Raw genomic sequence first — 9,002 nt, 5'->3', positions numbered from 1 at the left:
CGTTGGATAGCATAGGGATAAAAATTACTATTCCTACTCCAGAGAGTGCAACAGTAGGGAAAGCATTGGATAGTGTAAGGATAAAAATTACTATTCCCACTCCAGTGAGTGCAACAGTAGTGAAAGCGTTGGATAACGTAGGGGTAAAAATTACTATTCCAACTCCAGAGAGTGCATCAGTAGGGAAAGCGTTGGATAGCGTAGGGGTAAAAATTACTATTCCCACTCCAGTGAGTGCAACAGTAGGGAAAGTGTTGGATAGCGTAGGAGTAAAAATTACTATTCCCACTCCAGTGAGTGCAACAGTAGGGAAAGCGTTGGATAGCGTAGGGATAAAAATTACTATTCCTACTCCAGAGAGTGCAACAGTAGGGAAAACGTTGGATAGCGTAGAGATAAAAATTACTATTCCCACTCCAGTGAGTGCAACAGTAGGGAAAGCGTTGGACAGCGTAGGGATAACAATTACTATTCCAACTCCAGAGAGTGCAACAGTAGGGAAAGCGTTGGATAGCGTAGAGATAAAAATTACTATTCCCACTCCAGTGAGTGCAACAGTAGGGAAAGCGTTGGACAGCGTAGGGGTAAAAATTACTATTCCCACTCCAGTGAGTGCAACAGTAGGGAAAGCGTTGGATAGCGTAGGGGTAAAAATTACTATTCCCACTCCAGTGAGTGCAATAGTAGGGAAAGTAAATACTTCATATATAAATATAAATAACATAAATATTAATACCAATTACAAAAGAATTACAATATTTTACAATTTTATAAAATATATTAGTTAATCATTTAAAATTACAAATGAAAATGAAGTATTAATAGAAATTACCTACTAATACTAATTATTTACCAATTACCAATAAATTAATTTACACTATAAAAATAATTAAAAATTAGACACAAAAAAAATTTAAAAAATATAATCACTTACAATTAAATTACTTCCCAAGCTATTCCCCTATAAAGACACAACCCACTACAGAAAATAATGTAATAAAAGTAGCATATTTTTAAATTAATCAATTAAAATAATTACTAATTATATTTTATATAATTACCAATTAATAATTAATTAACAATTAATTCTAAATAAATACCAATAAATAAAATAACATATTTAATTAATTATAATTACATTATTGCCCACCCTTTTTCCCTATAAACCCACAACCCACTACCGAAAATAAATTACTAAAAATAACATATTTATCAATTAATCAATTAAAATTAATTACAATTATATTTTAATTAATTACCAATTAATAATTAATTAACAATTAATTCTAAATAAATAACAATAAATAAAATAACATATTTAATTAATTATAATTAAATTACTTCCCACCCTATTCCCCTATAAACCCACAACCCGCTACAGATTTATATTACACAAAAAATTAAAATTAATATTAACTTACCTTAAATTCGACATTTTTGTTGTCTATATTATGTCTAGTCGATATTATGTCCATTCTAAATTTTCGATTCGATATTATGTCCATTCTATTCGATATTAAAATTTTCTAGTCGATATTTTGGTAGTCTATATTATGTCTAGTCGATATTATGTCCATTCTATATTTTTTACTCAATATTATGTCTAGTCGATAATAAAAACTCGATATTTTGACTCTATACCGCTGGGGACAACACAGAGCATGGGCCGTTACAGGTTCCAGCAGAGTATTGACATCCGTAGGCATGACTGATGGGAGTGTTAGTCTAGCACTCATTCTTCACCGCAAAGCAGGCAGTGTAGAACAGGTAGGATGCAATCTTGCCAGATTGGTTGGAATGACAGAAAGCATGTGGTATCTAATTCTCGTAGACAAAGTAAACCCAAAATTTGGACGATGCGCTCACAACACTTCATCCCTAGCAGAGCTCTCTCCATGGTGAATTGGGTGTCGCTGGTGATTTGACTTGCCATATCGTAGCAGTAGGAGCAAAAATAGTATCCCTGCAACGAGTCCCAAAAGGAGGGGCAGTCCACCAAACACAGAGTGCACGAAGCTTGGAAATATTCTGAGGACTGCTTAAAAAGGTGCCAACAGTCCTGCACACACGTTCTTATATACATGTATAATACTGCTCGTATCAGACATGTTTAAGATATGACCTAACATTTCTGAGAAATGAACAGGGCAGTTTGTAGTCAAAAGGGCATGTATCTCGGCAGAAGTCCTTGCGACTTGTAGATCATAGGTTTCTTTAGTCAAGGTCAGTGGCACAGTTTTTTGCAAAAGAATGACTTTCATTCTGCTTAGAGTATCAACTTGTATAGAACAGATGTTCAGGGAGGGCCATAAAGGTGACTCCGTGGCTGTTTTGGTTTGTGGAAACAATACTTGCATACAGCAAGTGACCCTGGATGTAACAGTCACTAGATATGGGATACCTGGCAACATAAGTACTGAGGGTAGCAGACACAAGAATCCCTGGTCTGTCTCCTTGGCCAAAAAGACAGACCAGGGATTCTTGTGTCTGCTACCCTCAGTACTTATAGCGCCACACTCCCTAGTGGGGAGTGATTCCTAGGAGCACAGAATACAACATGAACATTGTTCACAAAACGCAGTGCACGACTACTACCAAAAGTATATACCTGGCAACATGCCACAGCAGCTGTGATCGTTCAGCATGAGGTAACTTCCATTTGAAAGTTGTCCAAAAATTGCATCAATCACTGCAGCTGGTGAACCTTGCAGGTGACAGGATAAGTTGGTAGTGGAACCATCACAGGCTCCATGTAAATTAATACCCTGACAAAGGAGAGAACAGCATAGTGCGTTTTCACAGTTAGTACCGCTAAGAAACACTTCACGCACCCCACTCCAACATCTGTGTGTGTATGGTAAATCCCAGGATGTCTTGATGTTTTCTTTACCCAACCTTTCATATTTGCCTGCTGGTATGTGTTTTAGGCAATATTGAAAATGGAAAATTGTAACAGGCAGAGTGATTTTACTATGTATTATCCACTCAGTAGCTGGTTTCTCTGCTACTGTGAATGGTAATCTTTCCAGTATTTCAATGCTCAGCACCGTGTTGTCTGCTCCCCTTTGTGCCTGTTTAATCTGTTTATCAGTGAGATTGAATTCTGAAATAAATGACGAAGTGTGGATTAAACACCAAGGCACATAGCCTCCATGCAAGTTTTGTAGCGTCCAGCCCACTAGCATGATAGAACGTATTTGAGACTGACCATGTTGCAACATGACCAAGTTTTGTTCCATGATGTCAATGGCAGAAGACACAATGCTGTCCAATAATTATATCCTGGACAACAGTTGTTAACCCATTGTCTACTACAGAGAGAGATTTCTCTAAATTAATACGATCAATTTCTCGTATTTGTTCTGCAGTCTCTGCTTGGGTAATCTTCCATAATTTGTTAGAAGCAGTGTGGATACTGGCATATATGAAACATTTTTGACGCAGTTTTCTTGGTCCTTAGCCAGAATTCCCTACGGTCTGCTCCTTCTTTAAGTAAAGATAAGTGTTATTTTACATACTCCAGTGTAGCTTTGTGTAGCCAATCAATGCAAAGTTTCCTTACACAGTATGTTGTTACTACCCCAGGATGCTGTCTTTGGGCATATCATGGGTCTGGCCTATTAATAGTGAAACCCTGTGTTTTGTTCAGGAATCAATCTTGACAGTTGTTTGTGTCTGTGGGTCAGAGCAACCATTTTTTCCAATCTGATCTGTTGTGATGCAAAATAGTATGTACATCGACCTCCCCCTGAGTAGTGCTATCATTCTCAGGTGCAGGTGCAGGTATGGACAGATTGTTCATGTCTTCGATCTTGGCTAACCCAAGGCAAGACGTCTGTTGGACAGTGTCATTCAAAAACATATTTTGCTCAGGGATGTGAATTCTTATGCTAAAATACTCGATCAATACTGTCAGTATGGTGAAAAAAAATGTAGATCTGTTTTTTTATTAATGTTATAGATTACATGTTTTGTTTTGATATAAGATGTGCTTTTATCTCTCTGTGTTAGGACTGTGTAGTCAAGTTGTCCAAATCTTTGTGTCTTTTTTGGTCTTGCTTGTATTGATTTGGTCTAGATTTTTGTGTGTGTTATTGTACAATTTGTCTTGTATTTGTAAGTTTGTAGTCTTGTGCCGTTTGAGTGTATATGTTATTTATATGTGCTTGTGTTATATCTTTACAGCCCTGAGGAAGTTCCCTATATGGGAATGAAACGCGTTGGCCGGAATGTCTAAACTTAATGATCTTTATAAGAAACAATTTCAAATAAAGAAGTTATTTTTCTATTTACATTTTCCTATTGAACTTTTTTGAGCTGCGCACCCCCATTTGGTACATGATTCTGTGATCTGGAGCACAGCTAAGCCACTCAACGGCTGGCGCAGGGGTTGTTTGCACAGCGTTTTCACATACAGGAACTGACACGAGGTGCGGCAAAGAATGTCCGCCGTTGCCGCTTTGGGTTTCTTGTCCTGTCTGTCAATAGATGTTCAATTTCATTATGACTCATGGTCAAACATCCTGTGACCTTTTGGGAAAGGTTTTGTAGCTGGGTGTCACTTCTGTTTTCTTAAATATTTAGAAGTGTCCAAAATGCGTCATATCCTATAGGTTAAAGGCACCTGATAATATAGTCATTTTGTAGTCAATAGTTCATCATTGAAAGAGTATAAAGATCTGCTCCTCAGTCCATTCGACTGACTACCCCACTGCAGTGACCCCTTGGGTCACTGACGCCTGTGTGGTCTCCTTCAGCCATCTATCTAAGCATCTTTGGCCGAAGCTCTAATTGTTTATTGTACTTTGAAATTGTCTCTTTCTCTCTCCTCTGCATTGCCCTTATTCTAAAACATTATTGTAATTGCAGAGCAATAACGTTTTTTCCTCCTATGTGCAATAAAGTGCAACCAAACCTGATTTAATTTCTATTGTTTACAGATCTATTTTGTCATAATTTTGCAGAAACACCCCCACAAATTAAGCTGCCTTGGTCCAGTGCCCCAGGACCATGAAATTTCACCCTTTCATTGCATTTAATGTACTTTAAGAATTGTAATTCTTGGATGGTTAGTTTTCTCATTTCAGGTTTGCCTTCTAGGCACTTGCATGTTTATGAATACGCATTTTTGTGTGCTATTTCTGACTGATTACAATTGTGATTTCATTATTCTCTTTAAACTAATGAATTGATGAATATATATTTTCTGCTGTGTTAATGACTTGATGAATAAAAGTGCTACTTCAACGTAAGATCTTCGTATAACACCTGTGTTCATTAGTTATAGACAAGCAGTATTTGAACTGGTATAGGCCACCACAGGAGGGTCTAATTCACCCCTCGACAGTTCTCATTACCACAGCTGTTTAATGTGAGCTGCCTTATATGGAAGAACATATTGACAACGAGCATTATGGATTTTAACACCCTCCACCTTAACTCAGAGCCGCCAAGTGCAACCTCTAGCAGCTCACCCATTCAGGCCTGGGATGTTTTCTTGAAGGTCCTTACAGGAAATTGTCTACTCCCCCCCTGTGGCCTGATATGGGCAGAATGATTCATGCGACAACTGCGGATCATAAAAAGCCAACTCAAAAGGGCGCTCAGGCGCAATCCTCTGTTGGGCTGCCAACCCAGTAAGGAATCCAAAATCAAAAGCGTCAAAATAAATCAAGCTTATAAAAAAGCCATTTGGTCTGCCAAACTGTATGATGGGCTTCTCAAATTAAACTGCTGTATTGCAGCAGACAATCAAAGTGCTGAAATTAGAGGGAGAATCTTGGCACATCCAAAATGAATTTGCTGCCTTCAAACAAATCACACATCACAGACAAGGCAAATGGACAAGCGGGCAGCTATGCCATTGTAGTCGGCCTGGTCCCCAGTCTTGCCTGTCTACTCACTTCTCTGAAAACAGGAAGCAGGACTTGATGCTCATCCCCCTTGGTGTTTTCCATCCATGGACCTTGTGCCTCCTCCTGAAGTAGTCTTGGCCCACCAACCAGTGCCGTCTTTGCGGATATACCAGCGGAACGCTGCTTCATCTACTATGTGTGTCTCTGGCGGCTGGTGAACTTTGGAAATAGTGAGGCATAGATTATGTACAGCATGGAATTATAATACACTACATAATCATGGAAATGCCTATTCTTTATGTGCTTTGTGTGAGCTATATAATCTTTGCATATCATAAAGGGTGTATGGGTATGAGCTAATTACTTAGCAATCTATGCAAAACAAAATGACTTTATAAACTGAGATATTTCAGATAATGCACATTGTCTTTGACAGCTAGTTTGCTTATTTACTTTTGACATGAAAGACAACTGATAAATCTTGGGGGTCATCACACCACATGGAAACTTTAAGAACATTGACATTTCACAGCAAAAAGTGATGCTTAGAAGAGGACAGGAAATAAAAGTTCTCATTATGGGAAAAGCGATCCTGAGGATTGAGGGTTGCACACAAAAACTTGAGACTGCGCTGTATTCTCCACAATAAAATGTCCAATGAATAAACATGTACATGGTAGGCAAGAAATGTATTGTTGGTAATTAAAACCCTTACAATATAAAAACACTTGCAGCATATTCTTAAAAGAAACACTAAATAAAATTACAGAAAGTTACAAAATTAACATTTTACTTAAAACTCTGCAGAGCTTCTTGGCAGTTAATGGTCGACTCAAAGACCAAGTTCGGGTCAGCAGTTTATTGGTGGTCGGAAAAACGTTACTGAACCCAAAGATGGAATGCCGCGCTGCTATAGTGGGGAGTGGTTAGCAGCACTGATGTCTTCCAACAGTTTTAACCCCTTGGTGACAAATTTTGTTAACACGATATTCAACTTCGTGTTGTCTGGGTTTAAGGTTGCTATTATGGCTTGGCGGCATGATCGAATTCTGAGCCTAATCCATTTTTCTTGCCGTAAAAATCATCTAATAGTAAGCATTGCAGGGCATAGACAAACTATATGTTCCATTCCTTCAGTGTGGTGGCCGCACACCCTACATTGGGTATGATTTTCTGGGCAGCGCCATTCTGGGAGATTCTTTAAAAAAGGCAATTCATCCATCCTTCGAGACAGGAACTTTTGTTTCCAATAAAGTGCGAACGTGCTTGATAAATTGGAGGGTACAACTCCTGGTTTAAAATTAGTGATCACTGCCCAGGCGTGTTTCCTTTTTGACAATATTGCCCTATCTGAATGAAAGGACCACAACCTGACGCTCTTCTTAATAACTGCTTTTATTGCCATCTGGGAGGGGTTTGTTCCCCAGAATTCCTTGACACCAAGTATTTGCAAACTATGATCCAGGTAAAGCCAATATTCATGACTGCCATTACTTTTCTAAATTCCTTGCCAGAGTCGGGCCTCCAAAAAACCCTCCCGGGCGTGACGCAGTCTATTGCAAAACTTTATAAATGCGCCAACCGTGATGGTCAAATAGACATAGTTTGAGGTGAACTTGTGCTGGAGATGCTGACTTTGGCAGATGAAATGCATGTTTAAAATGTTTGATTATTAGTTTGTTTAAAAGAGTATTTGTGGTACCCTTTGTGATCTCGTGGCCGTAATTCAAAAAGTTACCTATCTTTGCCTTCATCACTTTCTTTTTTTTTTTTTACTTATTTTTTTTTTTATTTGCAAAGGATTCCAACACAAAATATAAAGATAGAAAATCAACCATCACATCATTTTTCGTATTCATTTCATTTTCCCTTAGGGAGGTCAAATTGTACATTTAACAATAACAGGAAAAAGAACTAACTAAATAAAGAAGAAAATCCAAAGCACATAGAGCAGAAACATTATTTGACAGCTTGATGCTGAATCATACCCTGTCAGATAGTACAACATTTTCGTAATGTCTTAGCGCCTCTGATTTTAGCCAAAGCTTTTCCTCGTGCAATAATTTCGCTAAAGATACTCCACCACTCCATTACATTGCACGGCTTCGAAGAAATCCATGCCCGGGCTATAGTCAGCCTAGCAGAAACTATAACTACAGCAATCAGAGCCTTCTTCGCTCTATTAGCATCGTCTCTATAGCACAGCATTATCTCAGTTGTAGAGAAAACCTCATCTAAGCCAAGCTGATTTCTTAATACATTCCAAACTCCTTGCCAAAAGGTTGTTAGCATAGGGCACATAGCAAACATGTGAGCAATATTTACTCCGTACCCCCCACATTTAGAACAACACAATTATTACTAAAATGATGCATGGTTGCTTGTCCCCATCTTACAATTTTATCAGGCGTATAGTACAGCATACATATAGTTTTAAATTGCTGAAGCTTTAGATTCATAGACCATACAGCATCTTTTAATGTAATAAGTGCACCTTCTACAGTTGTACCAGATATTTCCTCCCCCAGCATTGCACTCCACTTCTCAGCTAAAAGGCCAGTGGGATCCCGTCTTTCCTGGCTAAATAATTGATTCGCAATTACAATTACTTTTCCTTGGGAAGGTTCATGGAAAAAAGTCAATAATTGATGGGGTTCCACTATTTTAAGCCCTTGTGATCTCAAGAAGTAATCCCTTAATTGGAAATATTTATAGTAATGCTGTTGTGGTAAAGAAAAAGAATCTTTCAAGTCTTGAAAAGTACCAAAGCCCTCCGTGTTATATAAATCTCTAAGTTTATCTACCCCCAGGCTAGCCCATTGTTTGGCTATACCATTGTTAAAGATGTCTGGGAGAAGTGGATTATCCCACAAAGGAAACTTATTAAAATAAATTGGCAAAGAGTACATATTAGGTATTTCTACCCAATTGTAGCTATGTCCCTTAAAGTCTTAAAGCGTACCCTTTTGTAGTAGTTAGGATCATGTATATGGTAAAAAAATCTATTACTGTCCTGATTTAGCAGCAGCTTATGGCTAAAATCTTGGTCTCTACCAGAGAGAGCAGGCTTCGGAATCTGCTTGTGAATGAAGCCCAATAATATAATTTAAATTCAGGCAATTCTAGACCACCTTGACTAGCAGGATA

The sequence above is a fragment of the Lissotriton vulgaris genome, chromosome 5 (genome assembly GCF_964263255.1).
Source record: "Lissotriton vulgaris chromosome 5, aLisVul1.2, whole genome shotgun sequence".
NCBI lineage: Eukaryota > Metazoa > Chordata > Amphibia > Caudata > Salamandridae > Lissotriton > Lissotriton vulgaris.
The sequence above is the reverse complement of the archived record's forward strand: the minus strand, read 5'-3'. Positions refer to the sequence as shown.